General features: G+C 41.5%; 1 protein-coding gene across 5 annotated transcripts in view; it reads right to left on the reverse strand.

Moving 5' to 3' along the window:
- Nucleotides 1-16,308, reverse strand: part of NEXMIF (neurite extension and migration factor) — a 596,318-nt gene that overhangs the window by 193,451 nt on the left and 386,559 nt on the right. The gene's annotated exons all lie outside the window — the stretch shown is intronic.

Raw genomic sequence — 16,308 nt, forward strand, 5'->3', positions numbered from 1 at the left:
ATGGGTGCACCAGTCAAAGCAGTAATAACTGTAAACATCAACATTTACATACTCTTAAAAAAGAAAATACCAACGCTTGTGTCTATTGAACTAAACCCATTCACATTCCCTAGGCTGTATTACAAGAAAGCATAGAGAAAGCACAAGGGTTACTGGATATAAAAATAGCAAGGCATTTTATTACCAAAGAGTACAAACCCCAAAGGAATAAAGCAAACTGTCCAGTTAAAAAACAATTAAAATATATGCATAAATAGCATCAATTGCCATGCTCCTAACTATACAACCTCCACATACTGGGTCAGGCATTATACAATGGCAATGCTGCTAATCAGTATAATTGTGGGATAACCTTGTAAGTAGAAGTTTGCAGTGGAGATAGTATTGTACATGCCAGATGTACTCAAAGACAAAAACAGATCAGAATTATTTCACCAGTATCCTACCTAATAATATGCAAGTGTCCCTGCGTCTGTCCGTGTGTCAGTGCATTTTAGCACTGCTCATGTGCAGGGAAAAGATGCAGAGACACTGCCGAGAGCCAAAGGCGGACAGGGACAGAAGGGGCGGTCGTGTGCGCGTGCACGAGGCGCGCGGCTGGCGGCGTGTACACGCACGGTGGATTACTGACAGACATAGCCCGTTTTTAAATGGGCCAAGGTCACTAGTCTAGGATATAAAGTCCTGCACAGCACTCCAATCTCCCTTGTATCCACACAGACAAACACAGTGTCAGACTTGCTGTATGCCGCTGCCAGTATCATTAAATAGCACTGTCCATCTCAGCTTCCCTGGTGTGAGGCAATATATAGCCAGTTGTGTGGTCCTAGTGGGTGGGCCAATAGCAAGTACTCACAAAGATGATGTGAGGCATTTGTGCTGATTGTTAATAAAGTGCCTTTCTACACTGATATACCAGAGCCTGATGCTTTCTCTATGTGTCTTGTCATTATATATTAATCTACTGCTTTAGGTTAGCTGAGGTTACCCCACCTATTTTTCTCTCTTTAGTATTGTTCTAGCATGTCCACGAATTACTAATGTAATCTAATGCTGACAACAAGGGGAGAGGAAGGGGGAACGCAATTATAATGCCTGTAGACATGGCACTGCAGCATATTATGCAAATCATGTCACTAGCCAATGGCCACCAATGCATAGATCAACAGCTAACAGACCAAATGAAAGAGGAGCTGTTTTATGTATTAGAGATGCAATTGGTCACCAATGAAAGAGGACAGTATTATATCTAAAAGCAGCCACAGCCCATCACCGGAATGGAAAGGCATTATGGGTATATGCCATGAAGATGAGGATGGGGGGTGAAGACTGCAGGCTGTGCTGCATAAAAGATGTGTCACTAACAAGGAATGTAGTTCTCACTGATGGAGATAAACATAATAGTGAAAATACGACTTGAGCGATACACGGGATCTGTACCATGGAAAACAGACACCACAGAAGCCCTGATGGTGTAGTAAGTTAGGTAATGGAGATAAATTGAAGAAAGAATTGTATTCACACAATAGGGTTGGTAGTAGGGCAACCAACCAATAGGAGAAAATCAGTCTCCACTCGGGTAAAAGGGTACTTCTGTATTCTTCAGTCGCTCTCTTGGGAAACATGGAATCAACATACCGACTCCGTAAAGCTGGCAAGTAACCGCCCTCCAAATGAGGGTATTATATACAACGGGGGAAAGAGGTGCCCAGTAACAATAAAATACATTAAAAACAATAAAAAGCAATTGGAATCAAAATCATATAGAATTTAGTGAAAAGAACAGAAATATTTGTTTGCACTATAGTCTAATTTCCCATTCTATTCACTAAATTCTTTAAATTGTTTTTAATGTGCTTTATTGCTCCTGGGGCCTCTTTCCCCGTTACAATAGTAAGGGTTTAACCCTTTGCTACATGCAAGATTTACAAAGTCAGGAATGACATCCAATGTGTGCACTAAATGGGATTTCCAGGGAACAACGAATATAGAATATACATATACGTTATTAGCAGGAGGAAACAAACACCGTACATAATACAAAAGTCATTAAACTGGCACAGTGTTTGTGAAATAATTATAATCGGAAACAGAAGACAAGAAAATGCAGCAATCTAGAGTAAAATTAGTAAAATATGTAAACTAGATTTTTTTATGCAGTCACTAAAATGTTTGTTAAAACTTTGTGACCATTCCAGAATGTAAGCTGGCGATTTGATAAGCACAGCAAACTTTCATCTTTATTTCATAGCTGATACATTTTATACCTCACCCCACAGTAGGTCTAGCGGAGGTGGCAAGAAAAACAAAGTTATAAATTACTATTTAACCAAGACACTGAAGACTCAGTCACATTCCTATTACCTTGTTAGAGCTCTCATTGAAAATTCAGCTTTATGGCAGTTCTTAAGACTTTAGACGGTGAGCCACAGAAATTTATTTTCATTAAAAACTTAACTTGTTTGTTGCTGGGGAGGTCTGTACTAGACTGACTGCATTGCCGAGGGAGTGTTTGTCTTCTCTGCAATGTTCCGCTAATTGCAAAGGAACAGCAGATCTTAGAAAGTCAAATCCGATCTATGAAAACTAGCCTCTTCTTGTGTGTTACTATAACCCCAAATATGAAGATTTCATGGACCTGTGAAACATTTTTATGACTCTATTCAAAGCCTGTTTGGAGTAAACTATGGCTGCGAGTCTTGCAAGATGTACCAGCTTTGTGTAGGGACATTTATAAATAAAATGTGCAAAAACTATCTTCTGTGTTCTCCCAATATCCGCACTTTCCTTTGTACGCCTTTGAGGTCGATTTTCCACTATGTGTAGATCCGGGCCAAATCTGCAGCATTTCTCTGCATGGGTGTGGCGCGGAGAAACACTGCCTCTTTGGTGGCTTTCTGTCCAGATTGCACTGCGGTGTGAATCTGGATGGCATGCTGCAGTTTTCTACAGCATGTATCTGAATCCAGTAATTCGTACTCAAGCTTTGCAGCACTATGGGAGCACGGCCGCATCAGAAGGTCACAGCGACACCTCGTTCACGTGCTGTGCCAGCACCTGCATGCGTCACTAGTAAAGGCACTGACTGCCGCCTAGACACTGGGAGGTTCTCCCTATAAGCCCCCCCCCCCCTCTGGCAGCGTGGAGAAAGGACACCACATGCTGAGACAGTGGGGTCGGAGGAAAAACACAGTGGCAAATTTCAACAAAAGTTAAACATTTGTGTCATGAGCAAAAGATACCATATTGAAATTGACGGGCAAAGAGCCGCCGTTTCTTTCTCTCATAAGCCCTTGAATAGGTTAGTCCTAAGTATGGGCGTATTCTGAAAAGGGGATCAACTAAGGAGGAAGACAGAATAAGAGACCATCAAGCGTAAAAGCTTACACAATAATGTTTAACCTGGACAAAAATAATTAAAAAAGTTAAACAAAAAATTGCTTTCAGTTAAAAGAGCCTTAAAGAAACATAGTGCAGCACATCATACAGCACACAGATAATTTCTCATCATAAACCAGCAACAAGCACAGATATCTCAGTGAACAAACAATCTAAACCTTCATGTTCAGGATTTTTCTTCTTAGGTGCCCAAACCTTGAAACTCTGGATTTCTTTTTCAAGTACGCTCAAAGCAGCAGAGTTTGAAAACCTTCTGCACTTCACCTATGAAATTCCATTATGTAGGTGCCATAAAAGGTATTACCATCAACAGCCAAATTGCTTTTCTCCAAGGCCATTACTTTGAACTCCTGGCTACCACTACAAACACAGTAAAAGCAAATGCCATGGGTTCTACAACCTGTACAAAAGTAATTTAAAATTACAGTTACGGCGTGTAAATAGGTTTCGTAAAAGAAATATGTTCCTAACATCTTTCAGGGACTAAAAGACAGCGAATAGTAGGTAGGGTTACAATTTGTCTGGGAAAAAAATACAGTACATGTGTTTCTCACTGATAATGTAGAAGGACATTTTTATTTTACAGAATTTATTCTAAAAATATTGGCCAGCTGGCATCCTTGAATCGAGTGCTGTGCAATAAAAGCATATTATGCAACTTCCACTTAAAACATAACAATCCATTTGTATGCAGATTTAGTGTATTACGGACAAATGAATACATTTCTGTCACCTTTGTCTGTGATCATTTCTGGTGAGAAACACTCTACTCGTCTCTCAGAAAGCAGTCTATTCTATGTTGTATAGAGAGGAAAGTGGGTGGGCATTTGTGATCCAACACAATGGACCACCAAAGACCTTGTTAACAAGGTCTGGAAACACATGTACACACATATATACACACACACACACACAAAAACACACACACCATATTTTCACTCTAGATGATCATGAACAATTGTTTCAGGTGACGCAAGTGTGTATGCAGCTTACATCTATCTTACACTCATGATCTCTCCATTTTGCTTCATGAGGCCCAGTCTAGTTGTGGAGTACTTCTTACTAGTAAAAATGGGAAAAGAACACAGGGACACCGGAAGCCCAATCTGGTGTAGTATCGTCTGGTTGTGTTGGATAAGATCAGATATAAGTTGTATACTCACAAGTGTGGGTTGCCACCAGATGCAACCACTCTTTAGGGCATGTGGAGAAGTACCGTCTCCACTCGGCCTTTCAGGTGTAGAGGATAAGTGATAGGTTTCAAATAACAAACAAAAACAGCGCTTGCAAAACGTAGCATAAAAGTTGCACACACTTAAATTGCACAGTCCCACTCCAGTGGTATTCCTCACACACTGTTACAAATTAATTTGGGTTATAAGCCCTTATTTAGTATGCAAAAAATTCTACCAGTCCTTAAAGCACATTGTCAGTCCTTCCCTCTGTATAACAGAGGGCAGTACAACTGATTTATATGAAACAGAAAAATAACAAAGATAAAAAAGATAATGCTTGATACAGTTCCTCAGGCATGCGCTTCTGTTCTAGGAATGAGTATCTTCCCACATAAGGTCCAGCAAATAATTGTCAGCAGCGCTTCCTTAATAATATTCCTCCACCAAGAATAGTCACCCTTTAGGAGTGCGACTCACCTATTCAATATGCTACGATAACAGTAGCAAGAGCACCTTTGGGGCATTACATAGGCTCCCCTCGCCTTCCACGACACTTCTTAAACCACAATCAGGCAGATACAAGGAATTCCAAATTCACGGCTCATAAAGCACTTGTTCCTATGACCTTAGGGTATGAAGCAAAAAGCCTCTCATTGCGCAGTATAGTTTTAAAACATTAAAATCTTTATTTAAAAATTGCACTCACGTGTTGGATGCAGTTTTAACAGCTTTTGGAAAGTTTGAGAGCGGGTTCCACCCCGCGCGGTCTCCCGGGCTGACCGCCGCGTTATGTCCTCCCCGCCGCAAGCTATCATCGGCTGCACTGCTGTTCCTTCCAATTTCCGTTCCGGCGAGACTCCACTGTTTCGGCAAGACTCCTCCCTTGGTGGAGGAATATTATTAAGGAAGCGCTGCTGACAATTATTTGCAGGATAAGTGATAGGTTGCTGCTCCAAAAAAGTTTTGTATCTCACAATAAAATTGTGTGATACTAACCATTACAAGTGTAGGGTAGTAAATGATAGGGTAGTGCTAGGAGGCGCCCAAATGAAAAAGACCAATTATATGTGTATTTATAAAAAAAAGAAGAAAGACCACTCGCATGGATTATCTCTATATAAAAAAGAATTTACACAAAAGTTTATTTCATAAGCACTATGACAACACGTTTCTCGGCAACCGCCGCTTCCTGAGGTCAAATAAGTGCCAGGTAAAGCAGTGTCCGGGTCTGAAGTGATGGAGTAATCAAAACCGTCAGGCTTTATGTAGAGGGAGGAAGTGAGCCCTTCTAGATGTAGAGATGCTCAGTAGCCAATAATTTTGCAAAGTAAGAGTTATGTTTGCATTTCCAACATGGGAGGACTTATTTGAAGAATTTCAGATATCAGAGTTGGCTGGAACTCTAAAAAAGTAACCTTGTTAATGGTCAGAGGTTTCTTGGAATGCAGCACTTGGAGCTTGGGTACTTGCATGAAATACCTTATCAGCAGAAGGACTTAGAGGTGCTCATATTTGGCTAATTCAGTTATACTTGCACTGTTTTATTGAACTGAAGAAGTGGGCTATGTTGTGTGAACTCACTTATTTTTTTACTGTGATGAATAAATTATCCCAAGGAAAACTTATTATTTATTGGAAAGGTAGGCCAACACTTGTGACTCCTTTTTAAAACTGTTTGTAAATATTGTATTTCACTGGGCACCTCTTACCCATCTAGCTTACAGCGGAGGTCACTGAAAGTTACCCCACTTTAAAAATAGTAGGTGTAACCCACAATTTGCTAATAAAGTTCTGGAGATTGAAATCCTCTCAGTATGCAACCTATTATAGTACACAGTTAAATCCTGGCTCAGAAACATGGAGTAAATTGTCATTCTTTATCTGAAAAGGACCTGTATGTAATGCTGGGCATACACGGGTCGATCCAGCGGCCGATTAGCCGCTGGATCGACCCCCGCCGCGTGGCTGCCGCGTCCCCGCTTGTCCGTGCAGATTGATTCCCGCTCGTCCCCACCGGCGCTTTTTATTACCCGCTAATGTCCACCTGCGGGGATCGAGCTCGGAATCGATCCCTGCGGTGATCAGACACGTTGGATATTATCAATCGAGTCATCAGGCTCGATTGATAATCCTCCCCTCGACGCCGTGTATGCCCAGCATTAGGCAGTGCTTTACAATAAACAAGTAAGGAGTGAGACAATCTCACGGGCACAGTGCATTATGAAGCAGGCGTAGACTAGAGAAACACATGTACAATAAAATCTGCTTGCTATTCTCTGCCAATGCTTTATATTGTCCTTTAAACACAAGTGGTAAGTCAGCCTTTTTAAAGTAACTCAGAGCTGAAAATACAAAATTTTATACATATCTGGGGCTTCCTTCAGCCCAAGCCGCTCGGATCGCTCCCATGCCGCTGTCCTCCACTGCCCACAGCTTCGGGAACCGGGTCTCGTCACTCCCGTCAGCTGGAGCCAGTCTAACGTAAGAAAAGTGCTATATTTGCGTATCTCTCCAGCAGCCGCTGGAGACATACATAGAGGGTGCACTACTCCGGCGTTGACTGGCTCTGACTGACGTAAGTGACGAGACTCGGTTCCCGAAGCTGCGGGCAGCGGAGGGCAGCGGCATGGGAGCGATCCGAGCATATGGGGCTGAAGGAAGCCCCAGGTATGTATAAAACTTTTTATTATTTTCAGATCTGGTACACTTTAAATATTTTTATTGTTGTTAATGGTTTATGTGAAAGGGGTTTTTTTTATGTGCAAACAGATAAAAGGTTGTTGCAGTAGTTGAAGTGAAAAAAATTAGAGCATGTACCATGCATTTAGTAGAATGAAGGTATAGGAAAGGTGGTATTCTGGTATTGTTGACAGTTTTTAGATTGATATGGTGATTGGGCCTGGTGGTAAACATTTGTTTGTGAGTGTGGTGCGGAGTGACAGCTGCATAATTCTGTACTGCCCAAACATACAATACTCAAAGTTCACACCCACTCGCCTTAAGTGAGCAATATGACATGCCATATGAGATATGGGGAATAAGGATGGCAATGCTTAGGCAAACTCATGGAGAAGCATGTGATCAGTTTGATCAGCTAATGGAGACCCTTCTGATGTCCCAGATGTTTGGCTGTGAAATATTAGAACAAATCTCTAAGCAAATTAATGAAAACCTACCGAAGCCAGCACATTGGTAACACTCCAGATGTGTCAATTTTATTGAATCAGTTCAGAAATCCATAACAGTACCAACAATTATTCAGAGCCACCGAGGGTTTTAGACCTACTATTACTGCAAGTGTTTCATCTAACATAGATGAAATGATCCATTTACATAGCAGAATTTCTCCTTAATGAGGAACTTTAGCCTAAACAAACATACTGTCATTAAGTTACATTAGTTATGTTAAATAAAATAATTAGGTAATATAATATCTTACCCACCCTGTTTTAAAAGAACAGGCAAATGTTTGTGATTTCATGGGGGGGAGCCATCTTTTTGGTTGACAGGGAGCATGAGACACAGTTCCAACTGTCCAGTGTCCTGACCACCCCTCCCAGCTGCGCGCTAGGCAACGAGAACAACAACATCAGAAATCCCATCATGCTTTGCACAGCATCTGGGGAAAAATGCCCGGGCAGATTTCTTTGGTCGGGTGGCGCTTAGCTTCTGTGCAGCTAAAATGAGGCTTAGGTAAGAAAAACAAAGTTCTGATGCTGTGAAACTCTTAAAGAAACACCAAGGTTTTTCAGTGCTGCTGAGTAGATTTTTAGTCTGGAGGTTCGCTTTAAGGAGAATACACGGAAAGGCACATGATGCCTTTAATCATGCGGTTTAGTTGTATGTCTCCAATGTGATCAGGTCTACATTTTGTTCCAGTGTAAAGTAAAATAGGAAGTGAGACATGAAAACGTGATCATGACCAGCCAAAACCTTACAAATCAAATCACCTGTACTAGTCAATCACATGCTCCTCTATAAGTTCTCCTTAAAGGAGGCCACACACAAAACAATGTTTTAATTTCTTTTCAATTCAAGGATTACAATCAAATTTTCTGATTGATTGTAACGTTTAAAAAAATATGACCAACACACGTGTTCAATTTATTTCCCAATTATGAAAAAAAAGATTGAAAACTGAGAAAATTGCTTGGGTGTATACAGTATATAAAGAAACTGCCAATCTACCCTACACCAATACATTTTCATAAAAATTGATCAGAAAAATACACCACTTCTGATTGACTTATATAGAAGAAAAACAGGAAATCCGATTGGATTTCTTGCTCAAATAAAAAAACCTTTGGATTTTTTGGGACAACCAATTGTCTTTATCGAACTGCCGTAAAATCGGATCATTTTATTGTATTGTGTGTGGCCACTTTAAGGAGAATTTCTGTACAATAAATTGATTTTCCTGTTAACAGACTGGCAAATTTCTCACAACAAAGAATTAATCCTCTGTTACACTTATTATGTTAATTGTATTTTTGCTACTGGGGAGGGGTGTATTTTGTAACTAGATAAGAAACCTATGTAAAAAATAAATAAAAGGGCGTTTTCCGGTAACATGTATATTGTAAGGAACTGTACAATCCACATAGATTTTCTCTCTTGATGCTTCAATAGTTCAAAAATAAACCAGTTAATTATCTGATGAAAGCTGTTCCTCTTGTTGTACAAATTCAGAATGAAAGTCTCATGGGAATGGAAAGTTTATGTAAATGTATGTGCAATGTCATAGGCATAACATAACAGACAATGTAAAATCTCAGTGCTGAACCCTTTAAGCAGTTAAATAGTTAAGCAATGCGTAGATGACTTACAGGTAATTAATGTATCACTTGAATCTAAAAAATGTTGGATCTTAATGAACTCAGTAGACACAGCCTACCTGCTGAGTGGCTTTGATTTCTGCGCTGGAATTCATATTCTGCATCTGGGTACACTGCTAACCAAATGTTTTCATAGTGGCTATGAATTTGAATGTAGGGAAATGGACATTAGTATGCTCACTCAATTAAGTATCACTCTGCCTCAGCCCACTGCACACTTCCCTTATGGGAAGGATTTCTAGAAAGGCCACAAATTCCCCGGGCCTTGGGTGGCTACAAACCAAGGGGACACCTGGACATCAAATAGGGATTATTACATATGAAATGGAAAGCTGAAAATAGGGTACCCCCACCCAACCCGCACATGCAGCCCCGCTACCCACACCCAACCCTAAACACGATTAGAATCAAAACGCAAACCCAACCTGCATTTCGGTTAACTCATGGGTACCCAACCTGATGGAGGCCTCTAGCCTGTGCGGGTCTAATTTTTCAACCCGATTAAAATCAAAACGGGTACCCGAACCCAACCCGCATTTCGGGTAACCCGTCCCAATGCAGGCCTCTACTCTCTGTCCTTGGGTAGCCTGTTCTGGTGGTTTGTATCAAGTGATTATTACATACTGTACTGTCGGGGGGGGGGGGGGGTCCCTCTGTAATATTTTCTCTGAAGCCCATGACTCTGTAGCTACACCACAGGACACAGTCTCACTTTTTCTATTACATATGCTTTATTTACGTTTTAAAATGACTTATATTGCTTGTCTATGATATACATGCAGTAAATCTAAAGGAAAATGATGCCTGAAGTATCTAAATTCACATCAGCAGCAGCAATCATGCATTTGTCATACCACTCCCATAATGCATCACTACAGTACCAGGACCTGTAAGTGCAGAGACACCCTGCTTTACAGATTTAAGATGGTTAAAGTCAAAACATTTATTTTCAAGATATATTTTGAAATTTGCAGCAAAGCTGACAGTAAGATAATGACATTTAGAAGAGGAATGCACATTTCCGGTGTACACGGCTCACCCAGCTACATTCCTTGCATAATTCACCGAGGACAAAATCTTGGCATCTTAAAAAAACAAGTCAATAATTAGCAACAATGCGCACAGCTGAATAACAAGCTGAGTACTGCAAACAGGGTGCCCATAATTATAAAGCAGAGGACTGGAGCTGTACTGTGTGTGTATAAATTTTGTTTCCTCAGTAATGAGAGTGAAATAGAAAAGGCAGCTATAATTTTGTTACAGGAATGCATCAGCGAGGGTCAGATTAGTGCACATCATTCCACTAATGCTCTTTTCATTATTTGCTGCGCTTACAATACGAGTAAAACGCTTTTCTATTTCAGGTTCCTAGAACATTGTAAACTGTCATTATTAAACAGCTTTAACAAAACAGGAACATTTTTACTCCATTTTCCCCTTATAGATTCTGGTAATTTTTTCTTTCGACATCCGTGTAGCCTCCTCGTACGGCATTCAGAATACTGACTGCAGTAATTTATCTCTATGCACACGCAACATGTACACACAGAAACAATGCTGGCAGACGTAACAGGAAAAAGAAATACAGTGATTACTCCAAACAGCAACATATCTGCTATACTATCTATTGTACTGACAGCCTTGGTAAGCAGCATTTCAACGGCGATCTATGAGATATTGCACTGGTATTATGGTGGTACGTCACCGCTACATATGCTATTTTATGTCCATGTAATGATAGAAATTTTGGCACTCTCACTCTTCCGTTTCCCTTCCCTTCCCCCTCCCATCTCCCTTCTTTGCAGTATAGTTTCACAGTCTGTTGATAGCCGGTATCATTAAATATTTTGCTGTAGAGCTATGAGCTTTTAAAATTTGAAGGAACTGGCAGATTTTGTTTTGAATTATTTTGAATGTGTTGGTATGTTGCATATATATTTTGTACATTTTTTTTTTCAACTAAACTGCATATGTTATTTTGTGTGCCTCTGAGGAAGCAGTTGTTGGCCACGAAACGTGTCAGGCCATTATTTGGGATACTACATGCGAAGCTACATGTTATTCCTCGATCTGTATGGTTTGGATTTTGTACAAAAATAAATGTGATGTTTTTTGACAAGCAAGTCAGTGTTGGCTCCATTTAACCTTCCTGGCGGTAACCCCGAACGTAGTTCGGGGTAAGCCGCGCAGGAAGATTTCTCAGGCCCTACTGGGCCGATTTGCATAATTTTTTTTTATGCTGCGTGAGCACACCGATCGCTGCCTCTCCGCACCGATTCGCCGCTATCCGCCGCGCCGCCCCCCCTAGACCCCTTGCGCAGCCTGGCCTATCAGCGCCAGACAGTGCTGAGGGGTGGATCGAGACTCCCGATGACGTCACGACGTCGATGACGTCATCCCGCCCGTCGCCATGGCGACTGGGGAAGCCCTCCAGGAAATCCCGTTCTTTGAACGGGATTTCCTGATCAGAGATTGCCGGAGGCAATCGAAGCGGGTGGGGGGATGCCGCTGCACAGCGGCTATCATGTAGCGAGCCCTAGGCTCGCTACATGATTTAAAAAGAAAATTTTTTTAAAAAACTGCTGCGCTGCCCCCTGGCGGTTTTTAATAGAGCACCAGGAGGGTTAAAACCCTTATTTTAAAACTGTTGGTGTAATTACATAACAGAGGGAGGAAAATACTCTATATTTGGATGTACATACAGTGATTACTCCAAGCAGCAATATATCTGATATATTCTGAGCTGTAGTGGCAGCCTTTGATAGCAGCAGTTCAAAGGTGCAATATATAGTGATTTGTTGTGGTATATGTTATATTTATTCAGAATACAGCACAAAAATACAAATTCTACATATTAGAAACATATGAAATATAACAAATGTAACAATGGAGAGTGAGCTGGCACTCAGTAACTGACCAAACTGTGGATCGCATGCAGCTGACATGCCGTCCCCAGTGCAGTGCAATGTGCTCTCGACTTCAAAAGTAGATTGTCAATAGAGCAGGTAGAAACATAGGAGTCTGGCACTATTGAAGTTGATTTATTTCCAGCATATTCAAATACTGTGCAATTCCATTAACAGTTAGACTTCACATTAGCATGTATGCAGACATTGATGCATGGTACTTATCGTGAACAGGTGGCACTGTGGAGAAGGGAGGTCCAGCAGAGGTTGCCTGGGGGGTGCACAGCCTTGCACCTCTGAAGATGACTGAGGCCAAAAACCAGGGTTGGGTTATGTGTATTGTTTTATGTGCAACAAACCAAGTTTTAATATTGTAAGTTTCCAAGTTCATGCACAGGTTCCCACTGTGGGTGCAGTCTGCACTATTTTGTTCCCTTTACTTGCCCCTTAGGCTGGAAGCACAAGTGGCTCCACTGCAGATATGTGGACAAGGAGCATTGGACCTTACAGACAGATCACAGGCTACAGCCCAACTCACTGCATTGATACCAGAAGATCAGTGTGGTATGAGCTGACCACCTGCTTCCTCTTCATATCACACAGGCACAGTCCTTGCTGCATAGGATCACTTTTTGGGTCAGTACAGCAGGAACAGGTACTGTCTATTTTATTACACCCATTGGCCAGCGTTGAGACTAGTGTTCAAGCGCCGGGACAATCTCTCAATTTTTAATTTGCTACATTTATGGGCTTGTGGACCAGCCATAGTCCCTGGCTGCTCCACAGCGCTGCACCCAAACTGTACTTTGTTTTCTATTGGAAATTGTTACAGTGGATTCCATTAGTATTTAAGCAACTAGCATTTTGCGATCTGCAAGCAATCAGAATCAGAACTACAAGTGGAAGAGGGCCCTATGTGTTATTTTGTAGCAACAGTGATGCCTCCCTTTCATCAGTAACCTGAGCAGACAGTACATCATTATTATCAGCAGGAAAAGTGCCCCAAAGAACTATCCCCACCAATGCTTCATGCACTCCCCACTAGCCTAGCCTGCAATGCCTAGCTGAAAATGCTTGGCTTGTAATAATAAACACACACACTGACAGGCACCTCTGTATATGCCTGTGCTATGCAATTTCACAGAGAGCCCACGCTGCAGCAAAGCAGAAGATGAAGGGAACGTCATCTTTAGCTTTAGAGATATGGATGAGAAGCTCTGAATCAAACACTTTTATTCACAGATAGCTGCAGCAGAAGTACAGTTAGCTTGTGGTGGAAAAATGGCTCAGCATTGCCAGTGCAGCATTAGCATTCAAACTTCTGTCCCTGTGAAGAATAAATAACTTTCATGTAAGGGGACAGACAATTGCCTCTGCAACTCTGCTGTCAAACTCAAGTTGATCTGTATCCAATTTCCACCTCATCCAGCCTGCTCCCTGCTCTGCTTTGTGCGTTAGGGTTTTTTTGTGTGCTTTTTTTAATATTCTGCCTTTGCTTTCACATCTCATAGATGTCTTCCAGCAGTGTATGCTTAAACAGTCCTCTAGGATTCAGGGCTACTAGAGCAGGATAATTGGAGCATCTTTCTGGGTCAATGTGGACAGCTGCTGGTGAGTCATGGTGACAGGATACACAGGTTTCACAGGCCTACTATGTAGTGTCACATAACTGACTGCATTTTACACCATAGGGGAAAGGGCCGCGAGGTCTCCTCACCCAGCTTTATGCTCAGATAAATCTGTGTTTATGTCTGCTACGGCGCATGAGATAGTCAAGGTAAATCAATCTCTCTACTCCACATACATACATGCACACAAACATACAGCTATATAATATATATGAGTTCAAATGCAGCAGCATCTTCACTTCCAGGCTGACACCCCGGGATACTTATAATAAGCAAGGAAGATACAAAATAAGTAAGAGAGAAACCCTGCCAAGCATAAAGATAATGTAGACAGAAATCATGTCAGTGAGAGTGGCAATGCCATCCAACATTAAAGACTCTATGCAGCCGCCGCTGTCTTAATAGTAGTAATGCTACCTTCGTTTCCAAAAATAAACAGCGTGTTGATCCAGGGATTGTTGTATGGGATTGCTATATGAAGCCTCTTTCAACTAGTTGGTCTATACTTTTCAAGAGTTTTTTTCTCTTTCCTGTAGTGCAGCTATGGTTCCTGAGGATGTATTTGTTTAGTAGCGTAGGAATAACTATCACCAGGTCCCTGCTGCAGAGATCTCACACCAGGGCTTGTGTCAGCCACTGCATTTGCTCCTCAGTGGTGTTGTAATGGAAATTATTACTACCTTTGTGCTTTGGATAGTGGTAATCATTGATTTTTCTTCATAATAGAATTGTTAGCCCCACAAAGTCGTACACGCCGCCGTCACCAAACGTATCCTTCAGTCCTTGATCATAAGCCTTGTAGACATTTTAGCGTGATTGAATAACACCACAAAAAAGCACCACCATGTCTTTATGTTGGACACCCACACCTCGATCTACTACACAAATAATAAGGTAGTATTAGTGTTCAATCTTAGCCATTGTTCTTCTGCTGTCTTCTCCACTAATATCCCTCCATAAGTGCTCCATGTCCCGCCTGTGATGAGCAAACAGCGGGAGGCATTGTACCATTGACAAAGGTATTATCTGGGTGAACTTATCAGGGCCCGAGCCCACTAATGCAGTTGTGTCCACTTCTATCTGCTTTTTAGTATCTGTAACATTGATGTGTAACTGAAAGGCGGACACAACTGCGTCAGTGGGCTCAGACCCTCAATGGAGGGTCTTGTTTTTCAGGACCCCTAATGGATGTGTTGGACAAAGCGTTTGAGGGTTTGTGCAATAAAATTTTATAAAGAGTCTCCATTTAGTACCCCTTTCTTTTTTCATTTTCCCTTTATCCTGTAAGTAATTCGGAGCACTTGTGGAGGGCCATTAGTGGAGAAGATGGCAGAGGAACACATCTATTTAAATAAGATTGAGCGCTACTACAACCTTTTAGTTTGGGTAGTAAGCATCTAGTAGCCCTTTTATATTTCCAGCATTTTATTCAAAAGTTTTACAACAGGACAATCAAACATACACAGCCAGGGTTACCCGAGTGACAAATCCAGAGTGCGCAAGTATAGTGTTCAAGCGGGCAATATAAAGACATGATGGTGCTTTCTGTGGTATTTTCAGTCGGGCAGAAATGTTTAAAATGCTTATGGTAATGTCTCGCAGTTGCTGTCTTTGGAGAGCAGGTCATGGGGTGAAATTTTTTAATGCAAAGAAATAGAGGAAATTCACTTAAAATCAGCAGGTGATCAGGAAGTGTGTATTCACCTGCCAATTGTACAGTATGCTTTGTTTGCATGAAAGAGTTTTTCACACAATAGTGCGTGCATCCTGACCAGTTTCATTTCACTGCAGGCATCTCAGGCTGTCCTGAGACTGCTGGGGTATATGGTTCCAGTATTGGGCTAAAGCTGGGAAGCACAGAATTTTAGTTTGCATGATGGGGCCAAGAGGGGTTCTGAAGGGTACTTTGTATGGGGCCCTATACATTTTATGGATTCTGATGCGGCCCCTGCTGGGCTGTGCAGAAGCTCTGCTGTATTTTTGCTGGACATTACAGACTGACTGCTACTGTGGAGGGTTGTGCTCATCTTGGCTGGTGAAAAACATGGTAAAAGAGCGCCATGGCCTCTTTTCTGACTTTAACACTACACTGTTAGCACCATATTGTTTATTGCATCATGTGTATTTTTAGCATCTAGAAAGAAAGTTACACCAAAAAAGGGTGGAAAAGAAGAAGCTGTATATTGATACTGTGTCAGGTGGACAGTATGCTGTCACAGCTCAGTTATCAGGTGTTTGGGTCAGTGGTTGTCAGAACACAGAAGTATGGTAGGCTTCTAGCTGCATATAAGATCAGTGCAAGTCCCTTGTAGAGTGATAGAAATGTGGCATTCCCTTCTTCTGGAAGAATAAACCAGAGAGAATT

This window comes from Hyperolius riggenbachi, chromosome 8 (assembly GCF_040937935.1).
Source record: "Hyperolius riggenbachi isolate aHypRig1 chromosome 8, aHypRig1.pri, whole genome shotgun sequence".
NCBI classification, from domain to species: Eukaryota; Metazoa; Chordata; class Amphibia; order Anura; family Hyperoliidae; genus Hyperolius; species Hyperolius riggenbachi.